This window comes from Oryctolagus cuniculus, chromosome 8 (assembly GCF_051225735.1).
Source record: "Oryctolagus cuniculus isolate XC-2025 breed Fujian yellow rabbit chromosome 8, ASM5122573v1, whole genome shotgun sequence".
NCBI classification, from domain to species: Eukaryota; Metazoa; Chordata; class Mammalia; order Lagomorpha; family Leporidae; genus Oryctolagus; species Oryctolagus cuniculus.
In genome coordinates, this window is record NC_142874.1 from 100,579,589 (window position 1) to 100,604,597 (window position 25,009).

The following is a 25,009-nucleotide window of genomic DNA, read 5'->3' on the forward strand; positions in this document are numbered from 1 at the left end:
AATGACTTTTGACATGGATCGATTGAAAAGTCCTGAAATATAAGAATTCTACCCAGAAATAGTCTAGTGGTCTAGTATTTTTTATTGATTTTTAAACCCATGATAAGTAGCGACCATGATTCTAAACTGCATTGCCTTTCCTTCTCTCCACTATGTTGGCCATTGCCATTGTAGAAAATGTTCAAAACTCCAGGCAAAATCTTGCTAACCCAGCTTTTGGTGTACCCATTCTTGCTGCCCTATCCCCTTCATACTCAGAGGTTTTGAAATAATATTTAATTGTATATCTAGGTGTGATGACTAAATTAAATTGTTAACATATTTGAGATTTATATTGTTTTTCTTCTTAACTAAGGACCACTTGATTATATAAAACCAGCCAGCTGCATCCAAATGAAGACACGTTTTCATTAATTTGAAGACTTACAGATATTTTAGACTAAGTCCTAAATTCTTTATAAATTGTCTTTGTTTCACAGGAAACCATGCACAGAGTAAAAACTTTTCCCTTCACTTGCCTATCTTACTTGATTACAGTTATCACCATGGCAAATAAATAATAATACCAGAATAGTGTATTACATGGTTATATTTCCTGGGAAAGGGCTAAGATATTGGGGAGGGTGTGATTTGGACTCTCATATGTCATTTGGTTAAATCGAGGAATATAAAAAGTGATTAAGATTTGCCTTTCTGAGTAGTTATATTCTTATAGATGTCAATGATTGAAACCTTCTTTTATTTTTTAGCAATACTATTTGTAGTTAAGGAAACATCATCATCTACATCATGAAGGCCATGAATAAACTTTCAAAGAACACAGCTCCACCCTGCAATTGTAAAAAGGCCTTTGAACATGTCCACCGCCTTGGTAATGTTCCAGAACGAGCTGGACCAGAGTAGCCCAGTACGCTACAAGATCTGTGAAAACCCGGCTATTGTCTGGAACACAAAAATGTGTGGCCAGTGCTGGTGGACCCAACATTCCGTGGGGGAGCCTTAGGCTGAAACTGTTGATCTAAAAAAAATAGATCAAATAAAGTCTCTGAAGTATAAAAACGTTAGCATGATTTTTTTTTTAAATTTTCTCTTTATCTACTTTGAGTCAGAGTTTTTAACAATTACCACACATTCATCTATGTTTGATTGTTAGGAATATTTTAAAAACCAGGACTGAAGATAGTTCCAGTCATCTCTGGTTAGCTCTGTCTTTGCTTCTCTGATGGGGAAAAACAATGGATGTCTCCAAGTTATCTGTGCTGGTAGAACCAAACCTAGAAAGTATATAGGGAAATATGTAGTAGGAGGCACTTCATTAAACTATCCAGATAGCTAGAGATGCTGCACATTCATTCAGGAAATACTTACTGAGCACCTGCTGTCTGACAGGCACTGCTTTTGGGATGTGACTACAATGATCAACTAAGTCCACACCTTCATTGAGTTAACACTTTGGTATGTCTCACAGGCACTCACATGCAAACTTACATTATCTTCAAATGGTGGTGAATACGTAAAGACTGATAAAGCTAGGCAAAGGAATCGAGAACAGAGGTGATGGGAGGGGCGATACTTTTAAAGCAAGAGGTTTTTGAGGAGGGCCATTTGAGCAGACTATAGAATGATGCAGAAGAGTGAGCCACACGAATAGCCAAGAAAAGCCTTTGAGATAGAATAAAAGGCAATCAACAAAGAAAAAGCAAAAGTATTTTGGGAAGGAAATGCAATGAAACTGCTTTTAGCATAGCAAGGAGGCAAGTTGTACTGTAGTAGAATGAACTGGTGTGGGAGAAGAAAAATAGATGGTCAGAGAAGTAGACAAAGGTCAGTTGATGTCAGACCTTGTAGACCATGAAAAAACCAAGTTTTATTCTGGTAAGATGGAAAATCATCGTGGGTTTTAAATAAGAGTAGGACATAATTTCATCTATCATAGATCTTCAAGACATTCATGAAAAAATGTGTATTATGAACATACTATACCACAGACAATGCTGTGGCAGAGAAAATATTTGCAAACTACACATTTGAATAAGGATTAATATCAAGGACATATAAGGAGTTCAAGAAACTCAACAACAACAAAAGAAACAATCCAGTTAAGAAATGGGCAAAGGACACCAACAGGCATTTTTCAAAGGATGAAATACAAATAGCCAACAAACACATGCAAAAATGCCAGGATCACTAGCCACCAGGGAAATGCAAATAAAAACCATAATATGGTTAAAAGGTAAAAGTGGGGGTCCAGTGTTGTGGCACTGCAGGCTAAGTTGCTGGTTCACAACACCAGTATCCTGTATTAGAGTACCGGTAAAGTCCTAGCTGCATTACTTCTGACCCAGCTTCCTGTTAATGCACTTGGGAAAGCAACAGAAGATGGCCCAGATATTTGGGCCGCTGTCATCCATGTGGGAGACCAGACTGGGTGGAGTTCCTGACTCCTAGCTTCTGTAGGCCCACACCTGGCTGTTATGGCCATCTGGGGAGTGAGCCAGAAGATGGGTCTTACCCACCCACCCCCACTTTTCAAATAAATAAATCTTAAAAAAAAAAAAAAGTAAAAGTAGATGAGTTAGACAAATTAGGAATGGGATGGTGTCTTGAATCCAGGTATGATTACAGAATAGGTAGGAATGCTAAGAATATTTTGGGAGTGTCTCTGAAAAGATTTGTTAGTGGCTTAGATATCAGGTATAATTAAAAGTAAAAAGAATAATCATGAATGTTATAAAACTTTTTGCCTTGAGCATGCCAGTGAAATATAAAGGATAGTCAAGGCAAATGAGAGAGCAATGTTTTTCAGGGAAATTGGATTGACAATGACACAAATGTGTATAAGAAGTAGACATAAGAATTCTCCAAATATTGGGGCAGGTCTTTGGTATAGTGGGGCAAGTTGCTGCCTGTGATGCTAGTGTCCCATATGGGTGCTGGTTCAAATCCCAACAGTTCCAGTTCTGTTCTAGTTCTCTACTAATGGCCTGGGAAAGGAGCTAGAGATGGCCCAAGTGCTTAGACCCCTGCCACCCATGTGGGAGACCTGGAAGAAGCTCCTGGCCCTGGTTTCAGCTTGAACCAGCCCTAGTGGTTGAGGCCATTTGGGAAGTGAACTAGCAGAAAGAAGATATTTCTCTCTTTCTCTCTCTCTGTAACTCTGCTTTTTAAATAAATAAATAAATCCTTTAAAAAAAGAATTATCAAAATATTAGATGCTATAGCATTTGAATTGCATTCTTACATATTATAAGATGAATATTATATACATATTTCTAGAAGGGAGCAGACATAAGCATTGGGAAAAGATGCTGTCATTTTTTGGGAAACATTTCTGTACTTGCTCAAGTCTTTGAAAATCTTGTTCATATAGTATTTTTTAATGTAATGTGCTATAACAAGGTAATGCGAATTAAACAGTTAAATGAGAGATTATATACAATCAGATAGAATGAAAAGTCAACTGGTTTTACCTGCTTAGAAGGATTTAAAAACTATCCAGCCTCTAACCCCTTTAATGAGCCTCAGAAGCCGACAGGTGCATCTTCAGCTCATTCTAACTTTATATTTGGCAGTACCTTCAGTTTGTTCCTTGGTTTAAAATTTGCTTTCCTTACCCACTGATGTCTTACACTTCTCCACTTGTAGTATGATATGCCCTGCCGCAGGCTCTAAAATGGTTTATACACATCTATCTCCAAAGTATTTGTCATCTGTTCCTAATCCAGTGACTGCTTATGACCAAAACCAGTTGGCCTCCATTGGCTAAATGAGGCCTGTTTGTTTGCTCTTTGGAGCTAGGTAGCAAATACAAGGGTATTCCAACTTGCCATATTGCCTGATGCCTTCAACATGAAATCAGTTAGCGTACTAGCTGTAATGAAGTCACTCTTTCTGTTTAGATAAGAGTAGCCAAAGCTGTCAGGGACATGTCAACAGATTCCTATAGAGAAGGGATTAGGGTCTCTATTAATATACTCGGTCCCTGAATTCCTGGAACATGGGACAATTCTACTGATCTTTTCCCCTCACAATCTTCCAATGAGAAAAAAAAAAAAAGTCTTCCAATGAGTTATCCTTCTTCTGCCCATACTGGGGTCTTATTTCAACAGTGTTTACTAACTCATTTATAATGTCAAGTTGCTATTTTAAAAGGTGTGATTGTCAAATCATTACTCCTTTTTAATATCAGTGCTATTGAGGGGTGATATTAAGTATACAGTTCAATGTATCTTGACAGATATAAACAGCTGGGTAAGTGCCATCACATAGAAGATACAGAATGAGTCCACCCTCTCCAAAGTTCCAGTTCCTACGTTGTTCTTTCATAGTCACCAGCTTCTGGAAACTACTGATTTTTCTGTTGCTAGAGATCTGCCTTTTCTAGGACTTCATACAAAAAGAATCACACAGAGTATAGTGTTTTGTGGATGACGTCTTTATCTTAATGTAATTTTTTTTAACATTTTGTTTATTTATTTGAGAGGCGGAGTTATAGAGAGGGAAAGACAGAAAGAAAGATCCTCCATCTGTTGGTTCACTCCCCCAAATGGCTGCAATGGCTGGAGCTAAGCTGATCGAAAGTCAGGAGACAGGGGCTTTCTCTGGGTCTTCAACATGGGTGCAGGGGCCCAAGCACTTGGGCCATCTTCTGCTGCTTTCCATGGCCATAAGGAGCAGCTGGGACTAGAACCAGCATCCATATGGGATGCTGACGCTGCAGGCAGGGGATTAACCTAGTGCGCCACAGTGCCAACCCTTAACATAATATTTTGAGATTTACCCACACCTTTGCGTGAACAATTGGTTTGTTCCTCCTTATTGCTGTATAGTGTTTCACTGTACAGTTATAACACAATTTGTTCATCTCACACAGGTTGGCAGATATTTGAGTTGTTTATAGATTATATGAATTTGCCTACAAATTTTTGTGTGGACATATTTAATTTCGTTTGAGTAAATACCAAGAAGTAGAATTGCTAGACAGGGTTTAAATCTACCATCTTACTCTGCATTTTCTTTTTGTCTCATTTCTTTCAATGCTCTTTTTTACAAAAAAGAAAAAAATTGGCGCTGTGGTGTAGCAGGTAAAGCTGCCGCCTGCAGTTCCGGCATCTCATATGGGTGCCAGTTCAAGTCCTGGCTGCTCCACTTCCGATGCAACTCTCTGCTATAGCCTGGGAAAGCAGAAGAAGATGACCCAAGTCCTTGGGCCCCTGCACCCATGTGGGAGACCTGGAAGAAGCTCCTGGCTCCTGGCTTCAGATCAGCACAGTTCTGGCCGTTGTGGCCATCTGAGGAGTGAACCAACGAATGGAAGCCCTCTCTATCTGCCTCTCCTTCTTTCTCTGTGTAACTCTGACTTTCAAATAAATAAATAAATAAATCTTTTTTTAAAATTCCTCTCTCTCTGAATTCTTTTCTAAGTGTATGTATTTATTTTATTTATTTCAAAGGCGAAGTGAGAGCAAGAGAGAGTGACAGAGACAGAGAGAGAGATGGATCCTTTGTTTCATTCATTCTTCAATTGCTTGCAATAGTAGGAAATGGGCCAGCTGAATCCAATAGCCCAGCACTCATTCTGGGTCTCCATGTAGATGGCAGGCACCCAAGTACTTAAGCTTTTAGCTGCTGCCTCCCAGGGTATGCATCAGAAAACTGAATTGGAAGCAGAGGTGGGAGTTGATCCCACTCACTCCTTTATGAGATGAAGTTATTCCAAGCAGCAGCTTAACCCATGTTACAATGCCCACCCCTTCCTGCATTCTTTCGGGGTAATTATTTTTAGTATTCCATTTTGTCTCCACTATTTGGGTTATTAGCTTTACATTTTCTGTTATGTTTTTCCATGGTTTCTCTTCTTAAACAATCACAATGTTCATTCAAATAGTATACCATGTCACCTGTAATGTAAGAAACTGGCAACATTGTTCTTCCATTTGCCCTCTTCCTTTGTGTAGCTCTTTTCTACATATATTATAAACTCTACAAGACATTGCTATGGAGCTGGTGCTGTGGCATAGCAGGTAAACCCGCCGCCTGCAGTGCAGGCATCCCCTGTGGGTGCTGGTTCGAGTCTCAGCTGCTCCACTTCAGATCCAACTCCCTGCTAATGGCTGGGAAAGCAGTTGAAGATGACCCAAATGCTTGGGCCCCTGCACCCACGTGGGGGACCCAGAAGAATCTGCTGGTTCTTGGCTTCGGATGGAGCCCAGCTCTGGTCGTTGCAGCCATTTAGGGAGTGAACCAGTAGACAGAAGAGCTCTCTCCCTCTCTCTCTGCCTCTCTGTAACTCTGTTTTTCTTTTTTTATTTTTTTTTTATTTTTTGACAGGCAGAGTGGACAGTGAGAGAGAGAGACAGAGAGAAAGGTCTTCCTTTGCCGTTGATTCACCCTCCAATGGCCGCCGCGGCCGGCGCGCTGCGGCCGGCGCACCACGCTGATCCGATGGCAGGAGCCAGGAGCCAGGTGCTTTTCCTGGTCTCCCATGGGGTGCAGGGCCCAAGCACCTGGGCCATCCTCCACTGCACTCCCTGGCCAGGGAAGAGAGCTGGCCTGGAAGAGGGGCAACCGGGACAGAATCCGGCGCCCCGACCGGGACTAGAACCCGGCGTGCCAGCACCGCTAGGCGGAGGATTAGCCTAGTGAGCCGCGGCACCGGCTGTAACTCTGTTTTTCAAATAAATCTTTTTATATTTAAAAAAAAAGTATCATAGGCCGGCGCCATGGCTCGCTAGGCTAATCCTCCGCCTTGCGGCGCCAGCACACTGGGTTCTAGTCCCGGTCGGGGCGCCAGATTCTGTCCCAGTTGCCCCTCTTCCAGGCCAGCTCTCTGCTGTGGCCAGGGAGTGCAGTGGAGGATGGCCCAAGTGCTTGGGCCCTGCACCCCATGGGAGACCAGGAAAAAGCACCTGGCTCCTGGCTTCGGATCAGCATGGTGCGCCGGCCGCAGTGGCCATCGGAAGGTGAACCAACAGTAAAAAAGGAAGACCTTTCTCTCTGTGTCTCTCTCTCACTGTCCACTCTGCCTGTGTAAAAAAAAAAAAAAAAAAAAAAAAAAAATTATTACTTTTGCTTTAAACAATCAATGACCTTTTAATGAGATTGAAACTAGGAGATTTATTTTATAATTTCTCATTTTTAAACAGTTACTTAGGGACATTCTTTGTGCGGATCCAAATTTCTATGTGGTATAGGTGGTATAGGTCCTCCCCTCCTTTTTTAATTTGAAAGTAGACAAAGAGACTGAGAAACATTCAGAGAGAGATAGAAAGAGAGAGAGAGAGAGAGCGATCTTCTCTCTGTTGGTTCAGTCCCCTAATGCCTCCAACAGCTGGAATTGAATCAGTTTCAAGCAAGGAGCCCAAAACTCCACTGAGGTCTCCCACATGTGGCAGGGACCCCAGTACATTTAGTCATTGTCTGCTGCCTCCCAAGATGAACACTAGCAGGAAGCCGGAATTCAATCTGGAACCAGGACTCCAACCCAAGAGCTCTAATATGGAGTGTAGTTATTCCAAGCAGCATCTTTTTTTTTTTTTTTTTTTTTTTTTTTACAGGCAGAGTGGACAGTGAGAGAGAGAGACAGAGAGAAAGGTCTTCCTTTGCCGTTGGTTCACCCTCCAATGGCCGCCGCGGCCGGTGCGCTGCGGCCGGCGCGCCGCGCTGATCCGATGGCAGGAACCAGATGCTTCTCCTTGTCTCCCATGGGGTGCAGGGCCCAAGCACTTGGGCCATCCTCCTCTGCACTCCCTGGCCACAGCAGAGAGCTGGCCTGGAAGAGGGGCAACCGGGACAGAATCTGGCGCCCCGACCAGGACTAGAACCCGGGGTGTTGGCACCGCAGGCGGAGGATTAGCCTATTGAGCTGTGGCGCCGGCCCCAAGCAGCATCTTAATCACTATGTCAAACACTCTCCTCTCCTTTTCATCTGATAAACTTCCTTTATCAAATTTTTGTGGAGTTGGCCTGCTGGTGGTGAAGTTTCATGTCTTTTACTTGCCTGAAAATGCCTTTATTTCACCTTCATTTTTGAAAGAGATTTTCACCAAACATCAGTCTTAGATTAGAAGGAGTTTTTAAAATCTTTTTCTCTTTCAGTACTTTAAAGATGCCCCACATCTTTTAACTAGCATAGTTTCTAACAAGCAGTCTTTTAACTTTCTTATAAAGATAAAAAGGGAGACCCCCGGTGCTGTGGCATAGTGGGTAAAGCCACAGTCTGCGGTGCCACCATCCCATATGGGTGTTGGTTTGAGACCCAGCTACTCCACTTCTGATCCAGCTCTTTGCCGTGGCCTGGGAAAGCAGTGGAAGATGGTCCAAGTCCTTGGGCCCCTGCACCTTCGTGGGAGACCCAGAAGAAACTCCTGGTTTCTGGCTTGGAATCAGCACAGCTCCAGCTGTTTGCGGCCAATTGGGGAATGAATTAGTGGATGGAAGACCTCTCTCTCTCTCTGCATCTCCTCTCTCTGTGTAACTCTTTCAAATCAATAAATAAATCTTTTTTTAAAAAGAAAAGAAGGTATGCTTATGCATTTTTTTCATTCAGGCTGTTTTTATAATTTTTAACAATGAATTTATGATGTACTTTGGAGTGATTTTCTTTGTTTATTATGTTTTTGGGTCTTGTTCTCTGATCCATGAATTTGTTTTCAAAGTTTTAATTAAATTTCAAAAAATTTCAGCCAGTGCATTTATGAGGAGTTTGTCTGCAGTTCTCCTCCCATTCTGGTATTGAACTTAAATGTATTGCAGAGTTCTTGACATTGCCCTTCATATATGTTGCTCTCACTTCATTTTGGATAGTTTCTACTGCTGTGTCTTCAAGTTAGATCATGTTTTCTGCAATGTGTAATCCTATGTTAATCATACCTACTGTATTTTTTTATTTCAAATACCAGATTTCTAATTTCCAAAAGTTTCATTTGCAATGTTATTGTATCTCCCACTTCTCTGTGCATCACATTCATGCTTTCCTTTACCTTCTTGATCATATGGGACATATTTATAATAGTTCTTTTAGAACTCTCGTCTTCCGATTCAGTCACTTCTGTCACTCCCTGGTTCTGTTTCTATGGTTGACTATTCTCTTAGGCAAGGGCCATGTTTTCCTACTTCTTTGCATGCCCAGTAATTTTTGTTTGGTTACTGAATATTGTGAATTTTATATCATTGGGTACTATATTCTGTTGTATTCCTTTAAAGAATACAGGACATGTTTCTGAGACACAGTTAAATTATTTGGAGTTAGCTTTACTCTTTCAAGCTTGCTTTTAGCTTATGTCCAGGACAACCTTAAGTGTAGGTCTAAGTTATTTTTGCTATTAATGTGATATTTTTCTAATATCTGTCAGTGTATTAAAAGGTTTTTTCCACTCTGGCTGGTGGGAACACAAACTGTTGCTAACTCTATGTGAACTCCAGGAATTGTCTGGTCTACTGTTTTCTGACTGCTCCTTCTTTTCAAAGCTACAATCAGCAGTTTCCTCTTACATATGTGCAAACCAGGGCTCAAACAGTTCAGGGGAGCCCTCCATACATCTCTGGAGCACTCCCTCTCTCTCTCTCTCTCTGTAGAGCTCACTCTTGTTTTACTGACTTAGCCTCTTGAAACTCTATCTCCTCAATGCATTGAAACCTCTGGGCTGTTTGGCTGACACCTCCCTGGGCTGTAGCTTGGAGAATGCCTGCAGAAATTAGGCTGGCAATTTTAGAACTCAGCCCGTTTGTTTTTCTTCTTTCAGGAATAACAGTGCAATGTTGCCTGTCATCCAGTGTCTGAAAAGGCATCATTTCATATATATTGCCCAGTTTTCAGTTCTTTTGGATGGAGGGCAATTTGATCTGTGTTATTCCATCATGGTAATAAGATGTGTCTCATGTATACTTTTATTACTATAAAATGATAACTACAGGGGTCAGCACTGTGACATAGTAGGTTAAGCCTCCACCTGTGGTGCCAGCAATCCATAAGGACAATCCATAAGGGTGCCCGTTCCTGCCCTGGCTGCTCTTCTTCCAATTTAGCTCTCTGCTGTGGTCTGGGAAAGCAGTAGAAGATGGCCCAAGTGCTTGGGCCCCTGAACTCATGTGGGAAAACTGGAGGAAGCTCCTGGCTCCTAGAGTCAGATCATTCCAGCTCTGGCCACTGTGGCCATCAGGGAAGTGAACTAGTGGATGGAAGACCTCTCTGTCTCTGCCTCTCTCTGTAACTCTGCCTCTCAAATAAAAAAATAAATAAATATTTAATAATAATGATAATAACTGCATAAACAAAATCAACAAGACATGTGGAAAAGAGAAAACTACAATAATCAGTTTTGTTATTTCAAAATAGCCATTTGCAGGTCCCTCTTAGTAACTGAAATTGGAAATGAAACACTGAAAAGAAGAGTAGTCACAAAAATAAATGAAACAGAATTAAAGACAATGGTTGCTTAACTATGCAAATGGTCAACACTCTTTCTCTACCAATCTCAGGCTTATACCTTAATGGCCTTATTTTCTGGAACACCAAACCATAGTACCAAACTTAATCTCTTCATTTTAGCCATGTAGTATCTTAGCTGATTCCCACTGCTATAACAGAATACCTTTTGGTGAGTAATTTATAAATAATACAAGTTTATCTCTCACATTTCCAGAGGTGGTAAGGCCCAGATCAAGTCACGGGTAGGTTCCTTGTCTGGTAAGGGCTTGTACCTTTTTTCCATGCCCTTCCATAATAAGAAACAGCAAAAGGGATTAACAGCTCCTTTGTCTCTTTTATAAGATCACCACTTGCAATCACGAGGGCTGCATCCTAATGCTTACTCACGTCCTAAAGACCCCATGCCTTAGTACTGTCACATGGGCTATTAAATTCCAATGTATGAATGTGGGGGAGTGGTGGCACATTCAGACCCTGGCACATAGCCAGACCATTTCTTAGCCTCTGCTGGAATTAGGTGGAAGGACAGGACTGAATTTTTACCACTGGAAGATGAGCAGAAAAGATAGGTGCCGGGGCCGGCACTGAGGCACAGCGGGTTAAAGCCTTGGCCTGCAGTGCCAGCATCCCATATGGATGCCAGTTCAAGTCCCAGCTGTTCCACTTCTGATCCAGCTCTCTGCTATGGCCTGGGAAAGCAGTGGAGGATGGCCCAAGTCCTTGGGCCCTTGCACCCAAGTGGGAGACCTGGAAGAAGCTCCTGGCTCCTGCCTGGCTTCGGATTAGCTCAGTTCTGGCCGTTGGGGCCATCTGGGGAGTGCACCAGCGGATGGAAGACTTCTCTCCCTGGCTTTACCTCTCTTTGTAACTCTGTCTTTCAAATAAAAATAAAAACAAAAGCAAAAACAAAAACAAAATATAGGTGCCACTATCTTCAGACCTGCCCATAAAAATCACCAGCTCACAATCTGTTCTATTTTTCTGCCTGTTTTGACATCCTTGAAAAACACATATTGAAGACAGCAAAGCTACAAGAAGGAAGAACTGAATTACTACCTGTACCACAGCTGCCCACTTATTAGGAATCCTTGTTTTGAATGTTAGCAAGAATATTAAACAAACAAACAAAAACTTGGGACTGGCGCCGTGGCGCACTAGGTTAATCACCTGCGGCAATGGCATCCCATATGGGTGCCGGGTTCTAGTCCCAGTTGCTCCTCTTCCAGTCCAGCTCTCTGCTGCGGCCCAGGAAAGCAGTGGAGGATGGCCCAAGTGCTTGGGCTCCTGCACCCGCATGGGAGACCAGGAGGAAGCACCTGGCCCCTGGCTTCGGATCAGTGTAGCGCCGGCTGTAGTGGCCATTTGGGGAGTGAACCAACGGAAGGAAGACCTTCCTCTCTGTCTTTCTCTCTCACTGTCTGTAACACTGTCAATAAATAAAAATAAAAAATCTTAAAAAAAAAAAAAAGTTGTGTTAAAACCACTGATAGCAGTTTTTGCCTGGCACTTGAGCCAACACTACCTCAATACACTGCGCTCCTATTCCTAGTTCTTTCTCTTCCCCTCACACAAGTATTTCAAAAGCAAAAATTCATTTCCTTTCTGTTATTTAAATTTCTTTTTGAGGGGCCAGTGTTGCAGCACAGTGAACTGAGCTGCTACCTGCAATATTGGCAGCCCATACTGGAACTCTGGTTTGCATCCCAACTGCTCTGCTTCTAATCCAGCTTCTTCCTAATGCACCTGGGAAAGCAGCAGAAGATGACCCAAGTATCTGGGTCCCTGCCACCCACGTAGGACACCCAGATGGAGTTTTGGACTACTGCCTTTGACCTGGCTCAGCAACTGTGGCCATTTGGGGAGTGAACCAGCAGATGGAAGATCTCTCTCTCTCTCTTTATATGTCTTTCTCTATCATTCTACCTTTCAAATAAATCTTTTTTTTTAAATTTTTTTGACAGAGTGGACAGTGAGAGAGAGAGACAGAGAGAAAGGTCTTCCTTTGCCGTTGGTTCACCCTTCAATGGCCGCCACGGCCGGCGCGCTGCGGCCGGCGCACCGCGCTGATCCGATGGCAGGAGCCAGGTGCTTCTCCTGGTCTCCCATGGGGTGCAGGGCCCAAGCACTTGGGCCATCCTCCACTGCACTCCCTGGCCACAGCAGAGAACTGGCTGGAAGAGGGGCAACGGGGACAGAATCCGGCGCCCTGACCGGGACTAGAACCCAGTGTGCCGGCATTGCAAGGCGGAGGATTAGCCTAGTGAGCCACGGCACCGGCCTCAAATAAATCTTTAAAAAAATAAATTTCTTTAAGAGACTTATGTTGAGAAAATTTAATGTGATAAGTCATTACAGATATGGCCTTGAGAGTCAACCTTGAGTCCCCGATGAGCCATGTACTAAATGTATGACCAAGAAACAGTTTTCTCATGGGTACAGACTACTAATTCTTACCATAAATGTTATTAAAAAAATCACAGAATGCTGTGCTCAGTGCTTGACATGGGGAAAATAAATACTAGCAAGTACCATGAAAAGTTCTTCAAACAGTTAGTGGAAATGTATATTATGGAAAAGCTATGCATGAATTTCAAAAATTTTTGCACAAAAATAAGTCTTTTAACTCCATTTTCCATGAACTCTTTGAAATACCCTTGGATTTTTCCATCCCCTAAATATTTGTGGATGTAATCTATTTAATAGTCTAAAACTGTTTTATTATACCCCAGATTCACTTTAACTGGATCATAATTATTGTTTAAAATTCTTGTTTTAATCATTTCTTCCTGAAGCTATACTAGAGTATTTTCTGCACAGACTACAGTGTTTAATTTCAGATGAATCATTAACAAAGAACTAGAGGGCAGATATTTGGTGCAGCAGTTAAGACTCTGCCTGGAATAGCCACGTCCCATGTAAGTGTGTCTAGAAAAGAAATTAGCAGATGAAAAAGTGATCTGTACCCCCATGTTCATTGCAGCACAATTCACAATAGCTAAGATGTGAAGTCAATCCAGGTGTCCATCAACTGTTGACTGGGTAAAGAAATTTTGGTATATATAGACTATGGAGTACCACTTAGCTGTAAAAAAAAAAAAAAAAGAAAAAGAAATCTTGTCTTTTGCAAGAAGATGGATGCAACTGGAAACCATTATACTTAGTGAATAATCCAGTCCCAAAAAGATAGTTATCATATGTTTCCCTGATCTGAAGTAACTAATAGAGTACCTAAAATTTATTGTATTGGAGTGAAATAGACATTTTGAGATTCTGTAATTGTTGATAGCCCTTTTCTGTTGAGAAACAGTATTTTTTTTCCTTTTGCTTTTCAAAATAGTTATTGAACTCTTTTACTTAGAGTAGGATTAACTATATGATTATTAAGTATACTGAAAATAGATCCTTGTAAATATTAAGAGTAAGAATGTAGGGATGAGTAGAAGGGTTGGAGCATGGGCAGGAAGGAGGATGGGAGGGCAAGTATCACTATGTTCCTAAATCAGTATATATTAAATATATTAAACTTGTGTAACTTAGATAAAATGAAGAGCCCAGGATCAAGTGTTGGCTCCATTTCTGAGCCTAGCTTCTTGGTAATGTATACTCCGGGAGGCGGGAGGCAGGATGCGATGGCTCAAACACCTGTGTCCCTGCCACCCACGTGGGAGATCTGGATGGAGTTTCAGGTTCTGGGTCCAGCCCGGCCCAGGCCTGGCTGTTGTGGATATTTGGCAAGTGAACCAGCTGATGAGAAAGATCTCTCTCTCTCTCTCTGCCTTTCAAACAAAATTTTAAAATAAAAAGTAGGATTTTTTTCCATACAAATTCCTAGATATTATTAATTTGAAAGTAAAAAAGGAAAGTTCAAATATATTCACAGGGCTGTGGTTTGCAATCCGAGCATGGGAACGTGGAGGTCCTCAGGGACCCCTGGAACCTCGTCAGAGAGCAGATAACCAGAGTGAGGAAATGCGTTCTGTGCCTTCACCTTTAAACTTACTGCTGCAGATGGCTCTTATCTTACAAACTATCTGCCAATGTGCCTGGTTTTTAAGGTTAAAGTCCTTCAGAAAACTTGGATTCTCCTCATTACGGTCAGATTATGTTCATTTTTCCTGTTTGTCCAGTGGAGTTCCGTGTGACTGAGTCTGGGACTCTATTTTGACATTTAAAGAAATAGTTGTAGGGCCAGCGCTGTGGCGCAGTAGGTTAATCCTCCTCCTGTGGCGCCGGATCCCATGTGGGCACTGGTTCAAGTCCTGGCTGCTTCTCTTCCTACCCAGCTCTCTGCTATGGCCTGGGAAAGCAGCAGAAGATGGCCCAAGTCCTTGTGCCCCTGCAACAAACATGGGAGACCCGGAAGAAGCTCCTGGTTCCTGGCTTTGGGTCAGCGCAGCTCTGGCCGTTGGGGCCATCTGGGGAGTGAACTAGTGGATGGAAGACCTTTCTCTCTGTCTCTACCTCTCTCCATAACTCCGTCTTTCAAATAAGTAAAATAAATCTTAAAAAGATAGTTATAAAATTCTCATACTAAAACAATTTTTTAAATAGCCAAGCATACTGTTCTGCTCCTACAAAATAAAATATTAGTTTTATTTCCTATACCAGATCCATTTCTCTGTGACTTGAAGATGAATCCAATTCTAGGCTAATGAAATAGGGTGATTATTTAAACCACTTCTCTGTTTGGTTTGAACAACATGCAAAACAACTTTAGAGAAAATTACAGGCCGGCGCCGCGGCTCACTAGGCTAATCCTTTCCCTTGCGGCGCTGGCACACCGGGTTCTAGTCCCGGTCGGGGCGCCGGATTCTGTCCCGATTGCCCCTCTTCCAGGCCAGCTCTCTTCCCTGGCCGGGGAGTGCAGTGGAGGATGGCCCAAGTGCTTGGGCCCTGCACCCCATGGGAGACCAGGAAAAGCACCTGGCTCCTGCCATCGGATCAGCGAGGTACGCCGGCCACAGCTCACCGGCCATGGCGGCCATTCGAGGGTGAACCAACGGCAAAGGAAGACCTTTCTCTTTGTCTCTCTCTCTCACTGTCCACTCTGCCTGTCAAAAAAGAAAAAAAGAAAAAAAAAAAAAGAAAATTACAGCTATACCCTTAGCAACACATGCAGGAACATACATGTTTTTAAATGTTGCTCTGAAATTTTTATGTAGCCATTTGCAAATGGGAAACTAGTTACTTACACAAGTTATAGTGTAAACAAAGTGTGCCAAAATGAAAATGCTGATTTGGGAAAGCTGTACTCTGAAGAGAAGGGTAAGTTTAGGATGTAGTTTTTCGGGGTTGGGGAAGATTGGGGGTAAGAGGAGAAGAAATAGAAGAATATGAGTGGATTATAAAGGAATCACAACTTGAAAATGTGTGGCAAAGAAAAAAAGCACATTTTAGCTTGTATCCTTGATGTTAAACACAAATTTCCTACAACTCTCATGGGGATAGATTGAAATGCTTGAGTAATTACCACGTGACAATAGAAAATTACGTCAGTTGGAATCCTTTATAGGACATAATAATTAGCAAAACTAAATAAGAGTCTCCTCTAACTTATTTAGATATCCCTGCCCAAAATAATTTGGGAGGATCCCTCAAATAAATCAACAGTCAAATAGAAAACTTTTAAATTATAATAGTCATACTTCTTTTTAGTAGCATCTTTATTCAACTCTCAATAAGTTATACATGTCAATAATTTTATAGGGAAGTTCAGATAAGTGAGTATAGCATGAAAAAGACTGACAAATCCATGGTAGGGCTAACCAATTGTCTAGAATGTTGCTATTCGTGACTGGGAAACAAGATGTTTTGCCTTTTCAGACAATGTGATGATTAAAACAATGCTACTGACTGACTTCAGTTGTTTTAACCTCAACCTCAGAACGTCACATGAGGCTTTGGCTTTGAACTCCTTCTGCGACCGAGAGGAGGACATCTGAAATGTTTCAAAATCTAAGAAAAGTCTTTAATTTTATTTGAGCTTTAAAAAGACACAGATGAGAGCAAACAGAGCTAATGAAATCCTTGTTTATAAATAGTATTATATTAGAAGAGTAATAAATTTGGAAACCAAACACATATTAGTTTATATACCCAAGAAATTCTATTTTTAATTTTTTATTGAGATTTATCTAGACTTTGTGTTCCAAATAGCAATTTTAAGAGGCCGTAAAGTTAAGGAAATAACTTATCTTTTGTCTAATTGAGACTTCAGGATGTAAACCATGAGAGAACAAGTTCAATGTCATAACTTGCTTATCAATAGGAGGACCCAAGTATCCTGAAATAACTCACTAGGGAACAAAACCACAGGTTGTTGAAATTGGAGACACTCTTTCAACATGAGATTATGTACTTAATCAATTAAGTACATGAACCTGCACCACCCAAGTGTAAGACTTCTAATTTGAAAACCAACCCCAAAGCTCCTGTGGCAATGAAACCTACAAATAAAAAACTGCAAAGTATGTGGGAACAGTTGAGACTTGCTGAAGAAGAAAAAGCTTGAGTTCAGTATTTCCATTTGCAACTGAGGGTAAAGTCCAAGTACAGATAGATCAGTGCAGAGGAAGAGTATAGCGAACAGTGAAGGAAAGAACTTTCTCCCTGAACATAGCCAACTATTTATTTATTGACAACTACAAAAATCCTAAACTGGGGTGGATGTTTGGCCTAAAGATTAAGGCACTGGTTGAGATACCCACATCGTCTATTGAAATGCCTGGGTTCAATTCCTGGTCCTGGGTTCCTGGGAGACAGCAGGCTATGACTCAAGTAGTCGGGTCCCCGCCACCCATGCACAAGACCTGGATTGAGTTACCTGCTCCAGGCTTCTATCTGGCCTAACCTGGATGCTGCAGACATTTGAGGAAATGAACTAGCAGATGAGGGCCATTCTCTCTCTCTCCCTGTGTCTTTCAAACAAATAAAACCAATAAGTGCAAAATCATTTTTCATGTGAACATCTAAGAATTAACTCAGAATAGTAAGTTATAACATAAAGATAATGCAAATAATGTCTTTACATTTTAAAATACCCTCTTTTTTCTCATGAGAAAAATCCAGAGATCTCAAAAAAAAAAAAAAAAAAAAACCTGCGTTCATTATTCACAACATACATCAAATATTGCAATAGTTAGAGTTCTCCAGAGAGACAGAACCAACAGGATGTGACTGTGTACACACAGGAAGAAAGATCCTTATAAGGGATTGACTCGCAAAATTGTGGAGACCAGAAAGTCTTAAAATGTAACCGATGAGAGCTAGAGCCAGGCAAGCTGATGGTGTGGTTCCAGTTTGAATCTGAAGGCCCGAGGACCTGGGGAGCTGATGTTTCAGTGTGAAGACCCTCAGGCAGAAGAAGTTCTTTTACCAGGGGGAGGGGGCCAGCTTTTTTGTTTCTTTCAGGCCGTCAGCTGATAGGGAGCAGCCCACCCCCATTAAAGAGGACAGATCTGCTGTTCTCTGTCTACATATTTAAATCATTTTCTCATCCAAGAGCACCCTCCTAGAAACATGCACACTAAATCTGCCTAAATACCTGGGCACCCCATGGCCCAGTCTAATTGTCACGTAAACCTTACAAGGATGCCTAGGGCCACTGGGCACTCAGGATCTTCTCACGGAAGCAGGAGTGCAGCAGGGGGAAGTTACAACACAGATTAGAGTTAAACTGCCTGTCTGAATCCTGTCTCCATGACTTACTCCCTGGGTGACTCTGGGCTAGTTACTGCTACGTGCTTCTGATTCTTGGTTAGTAAATTATGGATGGTAATAGTTCCAATTGTACACTGTTACTAATTATGTGAAGAATAAATGAGAAATTACATGTAAAGCACCCAGAAGAATAACTACTATATAATACAGATTCCCCAATAATGCACTATATTACATGGAAGCCATTGAATTAAAATTATTGGGGCTGGTGCTATGGTGCAGTGGGTTAAAGCCCTGGCCTGAAGTGCCGACATCCCATATGGGCACCAGTTCTAGTCCCGGCTGCTCCTCTTCTGATTCAGCTCTCTGCTGTAGCTTGGGATAGCAGTGGAAGATGGCCCAAGTCCTTGGGCCCCTGTACTCGTGTGGGAGACCTGGGGGAAGCTCCTGGTTCCTGGCTTTGGATCAGCACAGCTCCGGCTATTGCGGCCATCTAGGGAGTGAACCATCAGATGGAAGACTTCTCTCTGTCTCTACATCCCTCTGTAACTCTGTCTTTCAAATACATAAAAATGAATCTTAAAAAAAGAAAAAGAAATAAAATTCTTAACAATAATGATTTCATGTATTTGCCTTTTACAATTGACTTAAAAAAAAAGATTTATTTACTTGAAAGGCAAAGTGAGAGGGAGAGAGAGAGAGAATCTTCCATCTGCTGGTTCACTCCCCAAATGTCTGCCACAGCCGGAGCTGGGCTGATCAGAAGCCAGGAGCCAGAAGCTTCCTCTGGGTCTCTCAAGTGGGTGCAGGGGCCCAAGCACTTGGGCCATCTTCTACTGCTTCCCCAGGCCATAGCAGAGAGATAAATTGGAAGAAGAGCAGCTGAGACTCGAACTAGCACCCATATGGGATGCTGGCGCTTCAGGGCAAGGCTTTAACCCGCTGTGCCACAGTGCCGGCCCCTCCAATTGACTTTTAAAGTTTTATAGATTAACTCATTATTTTCCCTTTCTCTAACAGTTTGTTCTGCTAAGTGTTCGGTAGCACATACAATGGAACTCTTCTAAAATATTTTGACATGTTGATAACATAAATATCTTATGTGTCCATTGGTCCACGAGCATTTTTGAGAGTCTCTTATGTCTACCGCCAAGGGAATACAAAGAAAATAAGAGGGTAAAACACTCCTTTTTCTGAAAGAATGTTCAGGCCAATCAAGGACATAAACTAATACATGCAGCTTGAAAAAGAAAACATTTCACAACATCGATATAGTCCCAAGTGGACAGGGATCCCCAGATGCTATGTGGAAACAACTAGTCCTAGCCTCTCCTCCTCTCTAAGAGGAGCTACATACCAGGTACTTTGAAAAAAACCTTCCCAGAGAGGGTTGGTGTTATGGAGCAGTGGGTTAAGCCACTTGTAATGATGCCCACATCCCAGACAGGAGTGGTGGTTTGCTCTGCTGCTCTGCTTCCAATCCAGCTTCCTGCTAATGTGCCTGTGAAGGCAGCAGAGGAAGGCCCAAGTGCCTGGGGCCTCTGCCACCCACATAAGAGACCAGTCTGCAGAACCTGGCTCCTGCCTCCAGCCTGGCCCAGCTCTGGCTGCTGTGGCCATCTGGGGAGTGAGCCAGGGATGGAAGCTTGCTCTCTCTCTCTCTCTTTCTCTGTTTCTCCCTCTCCTGTCATTGTGCCTTTCAAATAAATAAAATAAATACATCTTTAAAACAAAAGCTTCATAGAAAATGAAATCAAAAAGGAAGTTGGTCCTACTGCAAAAAAAATGTTAAAGTCCACGCACAGCTTTTCATTATGTACATTTCCACAAACATTTTGAAGACTCCTTGTAATTACAAAACTGGATTTGGGAGTTTTGCTTATGTAGAGCCAGAAGAGTGAATGAAGCAGACAGAAAGCTAAAGGAGAATGAAAGAAACAGACCAGAGAAACTGATAGATGAACTTAGTAAAGAGGAAGGGGAGGGAGGAATAAAGGAAGTGAAAGCAGAGCGAATTCTTTGAGCTGAGTGTTCAGGTGAGCAGGTGTCCATGGCACCACTGTCAGAGGAGCTGCAGAGTATAGGATGTCACGTGGGTCAGCTAGCCCACTGTGCCTTTGGCGCCGCATACCCTTTGTACCTGCTCTCTGGCTCACCTCCTGCTTTATCCCAATGTCTCTGCTTTTCCTGACACTGGGGCAGACTTCACTGCGTTCTCTCTTTCTCCGCATTTGTTCCCTTGTTTCTTTGAGCAGACCTCTGGCTGGACTCCTCCAAGTTCAGCATAGTCACTGATCTGTGTCAGGGAGCGAACCATCGCTGGCATGACCCTCACGCCCTGCACCCCGAGGTGAACCTCCTCATGTGTCCCCCTCCTCCACGGCCAGCAGCCTGGGTTGGGAGCTGTCCAGGCCTGGGTGTGTTGAGTGTCAGAGAGCAAGAACAAAGCTTAACAAATGTTAATTACTTAGTAAAATTGTAAAATGATGATACCTTCCATTTAGTGTTAACAGCTAGGATTCTTTTCTTGTATGTCACTGTTCGACAAATAGCATTTGGGATAATTAAAAGGGAGAGAGGCTGAAGGGCAAAGGATTATAGTAGTCTGGTGGTGAATCACAAAGGCTTGTAATAGCAACTGCTCTGAATGGCAGCGAATGAATGTCGCCAAGGGACCAGCAAGCTCTAGTGACTGCCAAGGTAAGGAAGGCAAAAAGTGACCAGGGGCAGGCAACAGGCAACCAGCCTTGGGGAGGACAGCGGCATAACTGTTGAATGGGATAGTAAACAGAGCGGTAGATTTGGAAGGGACCAAAATCACTACAACACATTTTGTGCTTGCATGGTCAGCCTGACTCGATGATGGCGACCTCTTGCAGAACTGGGGTGTGCGGAAAATCAAGCCACGCTGATCATTTGGATAGATCTCCAAACACCCCCTGAAACCACAGGATGAGAAGTGCTCCCTCACTGGAGGGAGAGTGAAGACAATACAGTTGCTTCAATTCAATGCATCTGGAGAGACAAGCAAGCAATTCCTGATTTATGGAGAGCTATGTGGAGACTTTCTGAAAAAGCTCTGATGGTTTCTAAATTTCCCACACAGGAGCACAAGTACAAGAAACACTACCTCCGTGACCTTTTGCAGGCTCTGTCAGTCACAGATGTTTCTGGACTTCTTAGTTGAGGGCAGTTTGTTTATATAAGGGAAGTCACCATGGAGCATCACCTACCGTATGAGTGAATGTTTATTTTTTTGGTCCAGATTTCAGAAATAAACCTTTTCTCATGCCTAATAAGGTCTTTTAGAAAGCTCAATACTCTAAATCAGGAGGTTGATCAATTTCACAAGCTAAGAAAAGTGCAAGGTTCTTTCTAGTCTTCTAAAGCTTTGAAATTTGTGCTGTGGATTAGAGAACTGAGTAATCTATGTGTTAAATGAGTAACCTATGTGAATCTTGTACACAAGCTCCAGCACTGTCTGATGGCAACACATTTACAATGGAGAGTCAAGTCTTGGAGTTAGCCTTGGGTTCTTTCTTTTGATGATTTGTGCAATTCATAAAAGGATATATATTTTAAGAGTTTTCAGGGGTAAGCATTTGGTGCATCCCTTAGAGTTGTCTCTTTGGATACCTGCACCCTATGTTGGAGCGCCAAGTTTGAGTCCTGGCTATTCCACTTTTGATCCAGCTTCCTGCGAATGCTCACCCTGGGAGGCAGCAGGTGATGGCCCAAGTACTTGGGTCCCTGCCAACCATGTGGAAAACCTGGATGGAGTTCTAGGCTTCTGGCTTCAACTTGCCTCAACCCTTTAACCTGGCTGTTGAGGACATTTGCAGTGAACCAGCAGATGGAAGATTCTCTGTATGTGTGTGTCTCTCTCCCTCGCTTTCTCTCTCCCTGCTTTTCAAACAAAATTCAAAAAATTTAAGGCTGTTTTTTTAAAAACTGTATTTTCAAAATGACATTTATTACATGTCCCTGTGTACAAGGCTCTATGTCTGGTGCTTTCGCTAGGGGTTAAAGGTTTGAAAAATACCATTCTTTTGCAGTGTAAACAGGAAGGATTTGAGTGGCTGGATTAGTCAGAGGGCAGCACAGGGGAAAGCGTTTGGGGATGGAGACTTATTATGGAAGTATGAAGGAGAGAAATGACATTTCCTGGCTCTGTTCCCAGTATTGTTTGCGTGTGAAACGCGCAGCCCACACACCGGACAGTCCCATTGTCTAAGCAACTGATAGTGCATTTCACAGAACATGTGACAATGTTTTGGAAAAGAAAATTCCAAAGGGTTTCATTAACCTTTCATATACGTGCTGAAAGCAAGTGCAAAGAACATCAGCAGCAGCAAAAGAGCCTCAATGTTTGCCCTCTGTCTTCCATAGAAGATGAATGTGTTTTGCCAAAACAAAGCAGCAATTTTCCTGATTCTGTTTTCTTTTAAGTTAGAAAAAAAATTACTCAGGAGGTATAGAAACAAAGAGTGAGAGAGAGATAATGACAGATAGAAAGACAGAATTCTCATCCTTTGGTTCACTCCCCCAATGTCCACAACAGCTGGAGCTGGGTCTGGGCTTGGCTAGACCAATCCTGGAAACCCCGGGAACTCAATGCAGGTCTTCCATGTGCTTGGTGGGAGGAGTCTAAATACTTGAACCATCGCTTGCTGACTTCTGGAGTGGGTATTGGCAGGAAGATGAGGTCGGGAGTTGGAGCCAGGCCTTGAGTCCAGGGACTCCATGAAAGATACAGGCATCTCAATGGATGTGTTAACTGCTAGGTCAAATGCCTACACTACCCCTCTTACTCTGATTGGCTGAATAGGGTAGCTCACTCTAAGTTACCAAGTGTATCCCAAAAGAATTGTCACTGAGTTGTGAGATGTGCTTCTGAAGCTGAGTGATGTCACTCATTCAGCATTTCCAAATCGTAAGGCTAATTTTTTAAGACCCCAAATCTCAATCTTACTAAGGTAAACTATAGAAGAAATGGGAAAGCCAGGATAAATCCATGTGTGGGTTTATTCTATGCACCTGTAAATAGCCCTAGACATATATATGAAGCTCAGAGGTCACATGGGACTTGGTTTGAAAATCATTGCTGAGGCCGGCGCTGTGGCGTAGTGGGTAAAGCCTCCACCTACAGTGCTGGCATCCCATATGGATGCTGGTTCGTCTCCCAGTTGCTTTACTTCCAACCTAGCTCTCTGCAATGGCCTGGGAAAGCAGTAGAAGATGGCCCAAGCCCTTGGACCCCTGCACCCACATGGGAGACCTGGAATAAGTTCCTAGCTCCTGGCTTCAGATCGGTGCATCTCCGGTTGGTGCAGCCAGTTGAGGAATGAACCAGCAGATAGGACCTCTCTCTCTCTCTCTGCCTCTTCCTTCTCCTTCTGTGTAACTCTGACTTTCAATCATTGCCAACTCTTGTTTGCCCTGAAATTCTTAGTGAGAAATCAGAAGTGCAGTAACTGAGGAAAACAGGAAAAGGCAGCTTCTGTTGACACTTAATCTCCTGTGTAGGTTTGAGTGGCAGAGTATCAGAAGAAATGATGCCTATCATTTGTTGGAAGGATTTTAAGAAGGGTATTTACACATTCAAATTTAATGTATTCTCAGGCTTTTGGTCTAGTGGTTAAGCCATAGGGTAGGATGCCTCTGTCCCGTATCAGAGTGCCTGGTTTTTTGAGACTTGGCTCTACTCTCAAGTTCAGCTTCCTGCTAATGAAGACTCTGGGAGGTAGCAAGGGATTTCTCAAGTAGTTGGGTCCCTGCCATCCATACAGGAAACACGGATTGAGTTCCTAGCTCCTGGCTTTAGCCCAGTCCAGTTGTGGCCTTTGTGGGCATTTCAGAATGAACCAACAGAAGGGAGCCCTCTCTTCTCTCAAAATCATGAACAAAAAATGTAATGTATTCTTTAAAATGGCAAACTAAGATTACCTCCACTATAGTAAGCAGTAAAGAACTGTGAGAGTAGAGGCATAAAGAAAAGTGGAATATAATGGCAGGCACTGTGGCTCACTAGGCTAATCCTCCGCCTGTGGCGCCAGCACCCTGGGGTTCTAGTCCCAGTAGGGGTGCCAGTTCTGTCCCGGTTCCTCCTCTAACAGTCCAGCTCTCTGCTGTGGCCCAGGAGTGCAGTGGAGGATGGCCCAGGTGCTTGGGCCCTGTACCCGTGTGGGAGACCTGGAAGAAGCACCTGGCTCCTGGCTTCAGAACGGCGCAGTGCCAGCCGTGGCAGCAATTTGAGGGGTGAACCAACAGAAGGAAGACCTTTTTCTCTGTCTCTCTCTCTCACTGTCTAACTCTGCCTGTCAAAAAAAAAAAAAAAAAAAAGTAGAATATAAAAGAACTTACAAGTTTAGTATATGAAAAATTATATTAGGGAAAACAAGAACATATACTTCAAGGCAAAGGATAATGTTGTTCATATCTAAAGAAAACACAAATAAGACAACTTCCCAAATTAAAAAAAGAACTAGAAGGATGACTCAAGCTAAGCCCTGATCCCCCTCTGTTCTGTCCTACTCCTCTTTCTGTTTCCTTGTCTGTTCTTTTACTCAGACTGACACTCCCAAGGTCACCGGGGGAGGAACTTGAAACACATCAGACTTTCATATAAGAAATTTTTCAATTTTTCAATTCATAATCAGTTGATAATCCAATTAATTGGCTTCCCAAGTAAATGCATTTCTTCCTTAATAAGTTACACGTCACCATCAATCAGGTCATCATTCTGAAATGCTGCTGAGCCCATCCGAGTGTTTTCTCAGCTCTCTTCTTTTGCGGGTAGAGGCTTATTTTGGAAGTCTGAAGGAGAGAGATGATGTTTCTTGGCTCTGTCCCCACTATTGTTTGCTGAACACGCTGTGCGTGACAAAGCCATCGGAGAGAGGCTGTGAAGGCTGGTCCTCA

At 42.6% G+C, this 25,009-nt stretch overlaps 1 long non-coding RNA gene across 1 annotated transcript in view; it reads right to left on the reverse strand.

Moving 5' to 3' along the window:
- LOC108178106 (uncharacterized) overlaps nucleotides 1-25,009 on the reverse strand; it is a 139,117-nt gene that overhangs the window by 10,526 nt on the left and 103,582 nt on the right. The window lies entirely within an intron of this gene.